Genomic DNA, 14,593 nt, shown 5'->3' with positions numbered 1-14,593 from the left:
CCCCAACCTAGAAAAACAGGTTAGCATTCAAATTCAGGAAACCCAGAGAACACCAGTAAGATACTCCATGAGAAGTTTAACCTCAAGACATGTATCATCAGATTCTCCAAGGTCAAAATGAAAGAAAAAATGTTAATGGCAGCAAGAGAGAAAGGCCAAGTCACCTACAAAGAAAAGCCTATCAGATTAACAGCAGATCTCTCAGTGGAAACCATACAAGCCAGAAGAGATTGAGGGCCAACATTCAACATTCTTGAAGAAAATAATTTCCAAACCATAATTTTATATCCTGCCAAAGTAAGCTTCATAAGCAAAGGAGAAATAAGATCCTTTTCAGACAATTAAATGCTGAGCAAATCCGTCACTGTCAGGCAGGCCTTTCAAGAGCTCTTGAAAGACACTCTAAATATGGAAATGAAAAACTGTTACAAAAAGCACACTGAAGTACACAGATCAGTGAAACTATGAAGCAACCACATAAACAAGTCTGCAAAATAACCATTTAGCATCATGACGACAGGATCAAATTCACACATGGCAATATTAACCTTAAATGTCAATAGGCTAAATGCAGGAGAATCACTTGAACCCGGGTGGTGGAAGTTGCGTGAGCCACAATCATGTCACTGCACTCTAGCCTGGGCAACAGAGCGAGATTCCATCTCAAAATAATAAATAAATAAGTAAATAAATAAATGTCCAATTAAAACACACAGAATGGCAAGCTGGATAGCGTGAAGACCCATTAGTATGCTGTCTTCAAGAGACCCATCTCAGGTGCAAAGACACATATAGGCTCAAAATAAAGGGATGGAGGAAATTTTAATAAGAAAATGGAAAACAGAAAAAAGCAGGGGTTGCAATTCTAGTTTCTCACAAACAGACTTTAAACCAACAACGACAAAAAAAGACAAAGGGCATTATATAATGGTTAAGGGTTCAATTCAACAAGAAGAACTAACTATCTTAAATATATATGCATCCAATACAGCAGGAGCACCTAGATTCATAAATCAAGTTCTTAGAGACCTACAAAGAGACTTAATCTCCCACACAGTAATAGTGGGAGACTTTAACACCCTACTAACAATACTGGACAGATCATCAAGACAGAAAATTAACAAAGATATTCAGGACCTGAACTCAACTCTGGATCAAGTGGACCTGCTAGATATCTACAGAACTCTCCTCCTAAAAACAACAGAATATACATTCTTCTCATCATCACATGGCACTTACTGTAAAATTGATGACATATTGGAAGTAAAACACTCATCAGCAATTCTTTGAAGCTAATGACAACAAAGAAACAGTGTACCAGAATCTCCACACAGAATCTCTGGGACATAGCCAAAGCAGTGTTAAGAGGGAAATTTATAGAACTAAAAGCCCACATCAAAGAGCCAGAAAGATCTCAAATCAACAACCTAACATCACAACTAAAAGAACTAAAGAACCAAGAGCAAACAAACCCCAGTGCTACAAACACAAGAAATAACCAAGATCAGAGTAAAACTAAAGGAGATTGAGACACAACAAACCCTTCAAAAAATCAACGAATCAAGGAGCTGTTTTTTTCAAGAAAATTAATAAAATAGACCACTAGCTAGACTAATAAGGAAGAAAACCAATTAGACACAATCAGACAAAAGAGGGATATCACCACTGACCCCACACAAATACAAACAATCATCAGAGAATATTTTAAACACCTCTATACACATGAACTAGTAAATCTAGAATAAATAGATAAATTTCTGGACACATACACCCTCCCAAGACTGAACCAGGAGGAAATTGAATCCCTGAATAGGCCAAAAACAAGGTCAGAAATTGAGGCAGTAATAAAGAGCCTACCAACCAAAGGAAAAAATCAAACAAACAAAACAAACAAACAAACAAAAAAAACAGCACCAGATGAATTTACAGCTGAATTCTACCGGAAGTACAAAGAAAAGCTGGTGTCACTTCTACTGAAACTCCTCCCTAACTCCTCCCTAACTCATTTGATGAGACCAGCATCATCCTAATACCAAAACCTGGCAGAGGCACAACAAGAAAAGAAAACTTCAATCCGATATCACTGATGAACAGTGATGCAAAAATCCTCAATAAAATACTGGCAAGCCGAATCCAGCAGCACATCAAAAAGTTTACCTGTCACAATAGAGTTAGCTTCAGCCTGGGATGCGATATTGGTTCAACACACACAAATCAATAAATGTAATTCATCATATAAACAGAACTAAAGATGGAAACCATATGATTATCTCAATTGATGCAGAAAAAGGCCTTTGATGAAATTCAATATCCCTTTATGTTTTTATGTCAAAAACTCTCAATAAAATAGGTATTAATGGAACATACTTCAAATTAATAAGCCATATATGACAAACTCACAGCCAATATCATACTGAATGGGCAAAAGCTGGAAGCATTCCCCTTGAAAACCAGCATAAGACAAGGACGCCCTCTCTCAACACTCCTAATTCAACATAGTATTGGAACATCCAGCCAGGGCAATCAGGCAAGAAAAACAAAATTAAAGAATATTCAAATAGGAAGAGAGCAAGTGAGGAAGTCAAATTATCTGTGTTTGCAGATGACATGATCCTATATCTAGAAAACCCCTTTGTCTCAACCCAGAAGCTTCTTAAACTGATAAACAACTTCAACAAAGTCTCAAGATACAAAATCAATGTGCAAAAATTGCTAGCATTCCTATGCACCAACAGCTGGCAAACAGAGAGCCAAATCATGAATGAACTCTTGTTCAAAATTGCTACAAAGAGAACAAAATACCTAGGAATATAGCTAACAAGGGAAGTAAGGGACCTCTTCAAGGAGAACTACAAGTCACTGTTCAAAGAAATAAGAGAGGACACAAATAAATGGAAAAACATTCCATGCTCATGGATGAGAAGAATCAATATCATAAAAATGGCCATGCTGACCAAAGTATTTTATAATTTATAAATTCCTTGCTATTCCCATTAAACTACCATTGAAATTCTTCACAGAATTAGAAGAAAACTATTTTAAAATTCATATTGTACCCAAAAAAAAGGAGCCCATAGAGCCAAGACCATCTGAAGCAAGCAAACAAACAAACAAACAAAGTTGGAGGCATCACATTATCTGACTTCAAACTATGCTACAAGGCTACAGTAACCAAAACAGCATGGCAAAAAACAGACACATAGACCAATGGAACAGAACAGAGAACTCAAAAATAAGACTGCTCACCTACAACCATCTGATCTTCAACAACCTTGACAAAAACAAGCAAGGGGGAAAAGGATCCCTTATTGGCATGGGCAAAGATTTCATAAGAAAACCTCCAAAAGCAATAGCAACAAAAGCAAAAATTGACAAGTGGGGTCTAATTAAACTAAAGAGCTCCTATACAGCAAAAGAAACTATCATCAAAGTGAACAGACAACCTACTGAAAGGAAGAATGGAAGAAAATTCTTGCAACCTAATCATCTGACAAAGGTCTAATATCCAGTGTCTACAAGGAACTTAAATTCATAAGAAAAAACAAACTATTCCATTAAAAAGTGGGCAAAGGACATGAACAGACACTTCTCCAAAGAAAACATTTATGCAGCCAACAAATACATGAAGAAAACCTCAACATCACTGATCACTAGAGAAATGGAAATCAAAACTACAATGAGATACCATCTCACACTGGTCAGAACGGAGATTATTAGAAAGTCAAGAAAGAAGATGCTGGTGAGGTTTGGGGAAAAATGAACACTTTTACACTATTGGTGGGAGTGTAAATTAGTTCAACCATTTGGAAGATAACGCAGCAATTTCTCAAAGACCTAGAGGCAGAAATACCATTTGACCCAGCAATCCCATTACTGGGTATATACCCAAAGGAATAGAAATCATTCTATTATAAACATGAAAGCATGCATATGTTCATTACAGTACTATTCACAATAGCAAGGACATGGAATCAACCCAAATGCTCATCAATGATAGACTGGATAAAGAATATGTGGTATATATACACCATGGAATACTATGCAGCCATAAAAATGAAGGAGATCGTGTCTTTTGCAGGGACATGGATGGAGTTGGAGGCCGTTATCCTCAGCAAATTAACACATGAACAGAAAATCAAACATCACATGTTCTTTCTCACTTATAAGTGGGAGCTGAATGAGAGCACATGGACACATGGTGGTAACAACACACACTAGGGCCAGTCAGAGGAGCTGGGAGAGGGAGAGCACCAGGAAAAATAGCTAATGGATGTTGGGCCTAATTCCTGGGTGATGGGCTGATATGTGTAGCAAACCACCATGGCACACGTTTACCTATGTGATAAACCTGCACATCCTGCAAATATATGCAGGAACTTAAAAGTTGAAGAAAAAAAACTCAACAAATGTGCCCCACACAGTGTGGATATCAACAATTGACAACACCAGTCAAATAACATATACAACATACATGCCTCTCACTTCTCATCTCCCAACTTTTTCCTAACTTCAACCCTGGAAGAACAACATACATCCTAGTAAGTAGAAGAAGAAGAGAAAAACACAGGTTGGGAATATTGGAGTTACGGGGAAGGATTGTCTACACATCAATTCCTATGTAGGCTCACTCAGAAGTTTACATCTTCCACATGATCTGCCCAGGTTAAAAACTTCAAGGACAGTGGCCATGTCAGACCAGGAGAACAAAACAGGAGACTCTTCCAAACTTGAGAAACTTGAAAAATCAAGTTGTATCACTAAATTTATATCAAGCTTTGAGTTTGCTGGGATTTCATGATAGAGTAGCACTAAGAGAGGAGATACACACATCACTTGGCAAGAGGAATGAGTGATGTGAAAAGAACCTAGATTGGCTGGACCCTCTCAGGAAAAGACAGGACCAGAATGCCATGTTTTCTTCTCAAGTAGGCTCTTTCTGCCTATCTACCCCTAGGTCCTATGAAACAAAGAAAAATAATTTACCCTAAACAACCTAACAGGCATGAATTACCAAGCAGGTAAAGTATTGGCGATTATCTGAATTCAGTAGACACACAGTGTCTGACAATATTAAATATTCTTTCAGCCTGATTTAGTGTGTCTTTAGAGGAATTAATACATTTTAAATGCTTAGAAATGTGTCTGACAAAGGGTACATTCTCAATAAGTATTATGATTATTATGAAAAAATAATCAAGTTCTGTACAAAAAATTTAAATTATCTGGTGGGTGATTTTGTTCACTGCTTATATTGACATCAAGGTGTGATGCAATTTCTATTTTGTTCAACAATAATTGCCTTTGTTTCAGTCCCCTGAGAAAAGAGTATGTGTGTGTGAGTGTGTGAGTGCATGTGTGTGTGTGTGTGCGCGTGTGGCATAAAATTTCAAATAATTACTGAAATAAATAAAATTAAACCATATTATCACAACAGAACCTATAACTCTGCAAGGTAGGTACTGTTGTATTACTGTGAAAGCCACATAAGATATGGACTTTAACATCATAGCTCAAAGCCACCTATTTTTTCCCTAGTAATTGCACATTTAAAATAACCATGAAAGAGTCGATATAAAGTAAGGCAAGTTGGAAAGAGCTTGACTATCTGTAATGGGAAGCCCAGGCATAATAACCTTAGGCAGTGAGAAGTGATCTGAAACAAGAAGACTGCTGCGTTGCCGAAATAGACTTGGCTGCAGGTAATTGACAGTCTACAGCTAATCACAAGTTTTCAGCAACTAAACCCAACTCTATTTAGAGTCTCCCTTCCCCAAGAAGGATCTAAACAGAGAAACTTCTAACGGCTGCCTGCTCTTGTAGGGGCAGCTTCCAGCAGATGGGCAGTGCCAGGACAAAAACCCTAATAGAGGTGCATTATGGACTCATTCATGTGGATTTGCTCTTCCACTTGGTTTGCCAAAACCAGTAAGAAAATCCTCTTGGAAACCTCAAGTTTATCCTTGCAATTGAGATCAGATTTATCTAAATAAAGGAAAAAAAATGGCACTGATTTATTTAGTACTACCCATTTTTAGAAAAGTTGCATAATAATCAGCATAGTCACCTCTTCCTGGCAGTTTGGAAAAATTTCTAAGATGCCAGAAATTCAAGTTCACAGAAACAGAACTTCCTAGAAACCTCACATTCAGGAAACTAAATATCTCCCACTTCAGTCTAGGAGGTGAGTAATGTGGGAATAGGGAAGGGTCTAAGGTGCCAGCCACTGCTAGACTTAACTCTGGCAGGCCTCACTGGGCCTCACCAGTAGCACATAGTAGGTGCTTCCTTGATGTTTGTCCCATTCCTTATAGGTACAATTTGTCCTCGTCCCATAAAGATTATAATTTCTTAATTTTTAAATAATTTCAACTTTTAGATTTAGGGAGTACAAGTGCAGGTTTTTGTTACATGGGTACATTGTGTGACACTGAGTTTTGGATATGAGTGATCCCATCACCCAAGTAGTAAGTGTAGTACCCAATAGGCAATTTTTCAGTTTTGCCTCCCTCCCTCTCATCCCCATACAGTAGTTCCCAGTGTTTATTATTCTCATCTTTATGTCCATATGTACTCAGTGTTTATCTCCCACTTATAAGTGAGAACATGCAGTATTTGGTTTTCTGTTTCTGTTAATTTTGTTAAGATGATGACCTCCAGCTGAATCCACATGGCCGCAAAAGACATGATTTCATCCTTTTTATGGCTGCATAGTATTCCTGATATATGTGTACCACATTTTCTCTAACCAGTCCTTTGTGGAGCAGCACTTAGGTTGATTCCACATCTTTGCTCTTGTGAATAGTGCTACAATGAACATACTTGTGTGTCATTTTTGTAGAATGATTTATTTTCCTTTGGGTTTATACCCTGCAATTGGATTGCTGCTGGGCTGAATGGCAGTTCTGTTTAATGCTTTCCATAGTGGCTGAACTAATTTACATTACCACCAACAATGTATAAGCATTCAATTTTCTCTGCAGCCTTGTCAGCATCTGTTTTTTGGGGTTTTTGCTGCTGCTGTTGTTGTTTTTACTTTTTAATAATAGCCATTCTGACTGATGTGAGATGGTATCTCACTGTGGTTTTGATTGGCCTTTCTCTGATAATTAGTGATAATGTGCATTTTTTCATATGTTTGTCAGCTGCTTGTATGTCTTCTTTTGAGATGTGTCTGTTCATGATGAAATATTTTATAGTCATTGGCATAAACTTGCCATCAGATAATGAATAGGTAGGTGGTGGATAATGAATAGGTAGGTGGAGAAACTGAATACTGTCACTCAGTGAGAACACACAGACCATCAGAAGAGATGCTGTGTCTCTCAGTCTATAAATGCAACGTGTACAGAAAAGGACTCTTCCACCATCTTCTTCATGGCCTAGACAAAAATTCTGCCCAGTCAGAGACCCAGAAGGAGTAAGATGGAGGGATAGAAGGTGAGGACAAAGAAGAAAATGGGTCTAGCAACCCTTGCACATGAGCTAGAGGTGATCAGAAAGAGAAGCCAGATGAAAGTTTGCTGGTCAGTTCAAGTGCTGGGTTGGATAATATTCCACAGGAATTAATATCCACTCAGAATCTATGAGAGCCTATTTAGAAATATGGGCTTTGCAGATGTAAACACATTAAGATGAGGTCATACTGGATAAGGTGGTCCTGAAATCCAATTTGGCTTATATCCTTATAAGAGGGAAATGTGGACACAGAGACACAGAGAGGAGAATGCTGTGTGGAGACAGAGGCAGAGATTGGAGTAATTGTCCTTTCTACAAGTTGTATTTTGTGTAATCAAGTACCAAGAAGTTAATATGGCAGTGTTATCACAACATGTATCACATAATTTCAGCACATTTTTTGACTCTTCAGCAAACATTTCATTTTAATTTCCAACTTTCATTTTAAGTTCAGGGGTACATGTGCAGAACGTGCAGGTTTATTACATAGGTAAACGTGTGCCAGGGTAATTTGCTGCACAGATCGTACCATCACCTAGGTATTAAGCCCAACATCCATTAGCTATTCTTCCTGATACTTTCCCTCCTCCCACCCCCACTTTCTGACAGGTCCCAGTGTGTGTCGTTCCCCCAGATGTGTCCATGTGTTCTCACCAGTCAGCTCCCACTTATAAGTGAGAACGCATGGTATTTGGTTTTCTGTCCCTGCAGACAAACATTTTTTGAAAGAAAGAAAAAGAGGAAGCAAGAGAGAGAGAGAGAGAGAAGGGGAGGGGGGAAAGAAGAGATGGAAGAGGAAGAAAGGGAATAGGCTGCCTTTGAAATCACCTAGCATTATGCTCTCATTTTGCAAATGAGGCAACTGAGACTCAAAGAAGTAAATTGATCAATGGGAGCAAAGAAGTCACTGTTACTCCAGGTTGTTGTTGTGCAACTCCAAAACATGTAGAATAGAGTGGTGGTTTCTTAAAAGGAAGCTAGAAACAGATGGAAGGATAAAATGTATAGTAAATAACATTATATTTACTAAATGATATTCTACATTATTCTATGTAAGATATTAGAAAAAGGTATATAAAAAATAAAAGGTATATTAAAAAATTGGTGTCTCTGAACCACACTGCTATAGACTGAATGTTTGTGTTCTCTCAAATTTCATAGGTTGAAACTCTAATCTCCAGCATAATGGCTTTTGGAAATGGGGTCTTTGAGAGATAATTAGGGTGAGATGAGATCATGAGGGCAAGACTCTGGTCTGATAGAACTTGTGCCCTTATAAGAGACACCAAAAAGCTGTTGCTCTCACTCTCTCTCCCCCTGTCTCTCATTCCCCTTTTCCATCCTCATCCCACCATGTGACAACAGAGGGAGAAGGTGGCTGTTTGCAAGCCAGAAAGAGAGTCCTCATCACCAGGGCCCAACTATGCTAACACCCTGATCCTGAACTTCCAGACTCCAGAACTGTGAGAAATAAATATCTATTGTTTAACCTACCCAGTCTATGGTATTTTGTTATAGCTACCTGAGCTGAATAAGACACATACATATGTGGAATAAATCCTGGACAAACCACACCAGTCTTCGTTCTTGATTTCCCATCTGGAGTATCCTTTGTTTCTCACATTAACCTCCTCCCTACCACTTGTGCACACACACACACACACACTCTTGCTACAATTATACACAACTATAACTCTAACAAGGCTGTGAGCCCCACGAAGGCGAGGATCTGGATCCCATTAATCTTTTATCCCTCGTACTGTCTAGCATCATATCTGACTCCAAGCAGCCTCTCATTAAATATCTGTTGAAGTAAATAGAGTTGACTGTTGAGCACTTATCAATCCCTAGATGAGGCTCTTTCCAGCCAGAAAAGAGATTGGCAGGTCCCAACAGGGTTAGTATGCAGCGTTTCCTCCACTAAGATTTAAGAAACTGCATGCAGATTCCACCAGCCTTCTGAGCATCCAGAAATCGATGACAACAAATGGTATTGTCAAAGGGCCAGGTCATGGGGGAGTGCACACATTGGAAGCACCAATGGATGGTCCACCAGTGATGCAGTCCCCACAGGAGTGTATCAAAGCTGCCTCCACCTGGCCTCACACATGGAGCCAGTTCAGACTCTCAGGCAAAGGGCAGCTTGCTGATTTCTGTCCTCAATGACTTGAGTGATGTCTGTGTCTGTCAATAGAAGAGGAAGGATGAATTATCTCAGAGCTGGGCTGCAAGGCATACAGAGGAACAAATAGCCACTTGTATTCCTGCAAGATAAGCGAGGAAGAGGAATGGCAAAGGTAGAATAAAAGACTGGCAGGCCAGGGGCACACAAATGAGCTGTGCTCCAACTGTGCAGAGCAGGAGGATGGAGACCTACTCATTGCATGTGGAATTCATCATCATTTTAATTCCCAGAGGCAGGTAGAACTATCCTGAATTAAAACGTGAGGTGGGCCTAACATCACTAACCTTGCAGTATACATATACATTAGCACACTGGCTGTGAATTGGAAGCCTGGATGGAATTAAAAACTCAGAAATGCTCTAATCATTGCTTATAATGAAGAGCTGTGACACATGATAAAACTCGTTCCGTCAGCACCCCACTGCTTTGTCTACTCACCCCGTCTCTGCCTCCAAGCCCTCCCCCGACCAACCCTCTAATCTCCCCTCCTTCGAGAGCTACCATCCATCTACCAGAGCAGTCAACTCAGTCAATATGGCAAAATAGATGAAAGTCTTGAGGAAGATGCTGGGAACCCTGGGGTGGAAAATTGAATGGAAAGGGAGAGAAAAAGAAGAGCAACAAGAAAGGTTAATTTAAGACCGGAGATAGCCACTTTGACATTCTCATTCCTGCATTATCTTTTGCCTGGCAGCTGCAGCTGTTCACCCACTTTCATCACTGGCATAAACAGTCCATATCTGCAATTACAAGCGCCCAGGGAGCAAGCATTAGTATGCTGCATACAGTCTGGGGAAAGGTGTAATGCTGGGCTTCTTCCTGCCTTAGAAGTTCCTAGCAGACATGCCCAGGAACAAAGGGAAAAGAAATACAGACAAGCCGAGCCTCTGTTGGATGTCAGCACCCATGTCTGAAGAATGGGGTTAGATGGTTGTGTCAGAATCAAAGGAGAAGTGAACAGTAGAGAAAAGATGCCATTGGAGAATGAGACTGATGTTTTTAATCCATCCTAAAGAATTAACTACCCACTAAGATCTTTGGGCTAATTTTAGGGGTAAGTAAAACAATAATAAGAGGAAAAGGCAGCTCAACCCAAAGCCAAGTACACAGAGACACACAATAAAGGAAAATTGAAAAGAAAAGCTATTGAATATTCTCTCCTCCAGCCTCTCATATTATCTGTCAGTTGATATTTTGTCATCAGTCTCTATCCTAGTCAAAAGAGCATGTCATTACACACAGAACAGAACGATTCAATGTTTCCTACCAAGTTTTAGATCAGACTTAATAACACCAAGCCCTCTAAACATCTCAGCTTCATCCATCAACTTAGACCTATAGGACTAAGGAAAACTTTATTTTTAAGGTCACACAATTAAAAAATTATATTAAAGAAAATTCATAAGAAATATATCAGAAACTAAATGTTCAATAATAGGGAGCTGATTAAATAAATCATAAAATATACATTTACTAGAATACTATGCAACCAGGAATTTAGCTTTGGATTTTCTAAGCTAGTAATTTATATACATGAAACACAGCCTCCTATGGAAGCTGTTGTAGCACAGGAGTGTCTAAAGTATATAAAACAAGGCCGGGCATGGTGGCTCATGCCTGTAATCCCAGCACTTTGGGAGGCCGAGGCAGGCAGATCACCTGAGGTCAGGAGTTCGAGACCAGGCTGGCCAACATGGTGAAACCCTATCTCTACTAAAAATACAAAAATTAGCCAGGCTTGGTGCTGCATGTCTGTAGTCCCAGCTGCTCAGGGAGGCTGAGGCAGAAGATTCGCTTGAACACAGGAGGCAAAAGTTGTAGTGAGCCAAGATCGTGCCACTGCACTCCACCTGGGCAACGGAGTAAGACTCCATCTCAAACAAAAATAAATAAATAAAATAAAATAAAGCTTATAAAACAAGCTTTTGTTTGATAGTAGGTAGAAGCATTTCAGGGCAGGATCAGAAGAGTCAGTCCTTGGATCTATGTTGTAAGCGCGTGTGCCTGTATGAACACAGGTATTGATTGGTCATTTAAAACAATTAACCCTAATTCCTCACTGAGGATGAGTCCTGATTCTGATAAACTTTGGGAGATTCAGCAGACGGTACTAGTTTACTTTCGTGATATCTATTTTCCTTCTTTCCTTACTAGCTAAAATCTAGTTTGCTGTAGTGCAACAATTTATTCCTGCTTAAAAAAATTAATAATAAAGGCCGGGCGCCGTGGCTCAAACCTGTAATCCCGACACTTTGGGAGGCCGAGGCGGGCAGACCACGAGGTGAGGAGACCGAGACCATCCTGGCTAACATGGTGAAACCCCGTCTCTCCTAAAAATACAAAAAAATTAGCCGGGCGTAGTGGCGGGCTCCTGTGGTCCCAGCTACTCAAGAGGCTGAGGCAGGAGAATGGCGTGAACCCGGGAGGTGGAGCTTGCAGTGAGCCGAGATCAGGTCACTGCACTCCTCAGCAACAGAGCAAGACGCCGTCTCAAAAAAACAAAAAAATTAACAAAAAACTTTCTTCCCACTTACCTGACATATAAGATGGCTCTGACCAACAAGGTTTACATGGAAGGCACTGAAGAGGAATTCTAGGAAAGCTCTGTAAAAAGGAGCAGTCAGTCAGCATGTCCCTTTTGCCCAAATGTGATGCTGAAGTGCAGTGGCCATCTTGTGTCCACCAGGCAGCAAGCATAGGTCAAAATCCACACGCTAAGGGTGAGCGCACAGGAAGACAAAGCACCTGGCTCCCAGTTGGCACTGTGAGCCACAGCGTCCGCCTCCCACCATCTGTCTCCAGATTTCTTATCACATTTAAAAAAAAAAAAGGAATAAGAAAAAAATGTTCTTTTGGTTTTCTGTGACTTCATCCAATTTATTTCCAATTTATATAGGAAGATATCCATTAAAACCTGGGAAAAGTAAAATCCTCTCCTTTTCCTTCAACTCCACCCCACCAACAAAAAAAAGAAAAGAAAAGAGAGAGAAGCCCAATAAAAGTTTGTTGGTCAGTTTACATGCTGGATTGGATAATGTTCCACAGGAATTCACATCCATTTAGACTCTATGAGATCTTATTTAGAAACAGGGTGTTTACAGATCTAAATATGTTAAGATGAGGTCATACTCGATAAGGGGTTTCCTAAATCCAATTTGACTGATAAACTTCTAACAAGAGGCAAATTTGGACACAGAGACACAGAGAGGAGAATGGTGTGTGGAGACAGATGCAGAGATTGGAGTACTTGGAGATCTACAAGCCAACAATTGCCAAGTATTACAGGCAACCACCAGAAACTAAGAGAGGGGTATGGAACAGAATCTCCTGCAGAGCTTCCAACAGGAACCAACCCCACTGACAACTTGATTTCAGACTTCTGGCCTCCAGAACTGTGAGACAGTAGATTTCTGCTCTTTTAAACCACACAGTTGTGGTGCTTTGTTACAGCAGCCACAGGAAACCAACACAATTGGTTTGTCTCCTGTTGATTTGCAAAAATGTATTTTTACACTCCATGTAGCAAGAATGGGAAACTGTCTGATGAACACTAAGAAAATTTAGTTTCCATTTCTAACTTTAGAGATATGTCAGAATTCAAGCCTTCCTGAAAAATGTTCACTATTTGTAGGCTTTCCTCTTAAGGAGGTGACCAAGAAAGGGAAGGAATCTCATGTTGTGAGGCAGGAACTCTGCCTGTCACCAGAGGATGGCTTTGTGCTATAAAAGTAATGGCACTGGACCAGCTGAGGCCATAAGAAGATACAGCTCAGAATGTTTGGTGAGCCGAAGTCAATCAAACACAAGAACAACAAAATATAAATAATATAAATGACCAAACTATGGAACCTTGCTTATTGGATACACTCCATCTGGAAAATTGTTTATCTGAATATAGATTTTATGATGTACTAGTACTTAAATGATCCACAATCAAGAACTTGGTTAATAAATACAGAAACTCCATTCAATAGACTATTATGATAATTTACACTAGAAATTGTTAGAAGGAAGTTATATCAATATGAAAAATCAAGTTGGTTACAAAATACTATTTACAGTACATTTCCATTTGTTGGAAAGAAAAACATTAGCTGATAGGTAAGAAATAAAGAAAATGAAAAATAAAGAAATTGATAAAAGTAAAGTACCAATAAATCTCCTTATTTCAAAGCAGAGCCTAAAATTAAAATAATTTAACTAGAACCATGAGATTTTGCTGATACCTCTAGACTCAACATGAGCATGCAATAAACCAATATCCTCAGAACAATAACCAGAGATCAAAATCTCTAAAGAACTCTGGTAAGAGGACAAAAAAAATCTTTAGCATATATTTCAATTATGTGATCTATAAAAAAAATTGTTTGTTTTCAGATGCACTTAGTTAATAAGTCCCCTAATTCAAGAAGCAGCTGTTCTCCTTGGTCAAGCAGTTGATTGAACTAGAATAGGAGGAATTATTCTCATCTTTATTTTGATGACTGAAGCCCTTCTTCAGGCCCCATGAATCTGACTTTTTTTTTTTTTTTTTTGAGAGGGAGTCTCGCTCTGTCACCCACGCTGGAGTGCAGTGGCCGGATCTCAGCTCACTGCAACCTCTGCCTCCCGGGTTCACGCCACTCTCCTGCCTCAGCCTCCCAAGTAGCCGGGACTACAGGCGCCCACCACCTCACCCGGCTAGTTTTTTGTACTTTTTAGTAGAGACGGGGTTTCACCGTGTTAGCCAGGATGGTCTCGATCTCCTGACCTCGTGATCCACCCGTTTTGGCCTCCCAAAGTGCTGGGATTACAGCCTTGAGCCACCGCGCCTGGCCCCCATGAATCTGATTCTTAAGAAACATTCACTTCCGTCTGCCTGAAGCCAAGGCCAAATTCTAGGCTGCTATGCTCAGGAGCAAACCAAAATGTGAAAGTCTGCCTATGGCTGGATGGTAATTTCTGAAGGTAGGT

Source organism: Rhinopithecus bieti, unplaced genomic scaffold, assembly GCF_001698545.2.
Source record: "Rhinopithecus bieti isolate Rb0 unplaced genomic scaffold, ASM169854v2 scaffold_18126, whole genome shotgun sequence".
NCBI classification, from domain to species: domain Eukaryota; kingdom Metazoa; phylum Chordata; class Mammalia; order Primates; family Cercopithecidae; genus Rhinopithecus; species Rhinopithecus bieti.
Note: the sequence above shows the minus strand (reverse complement) of the source record.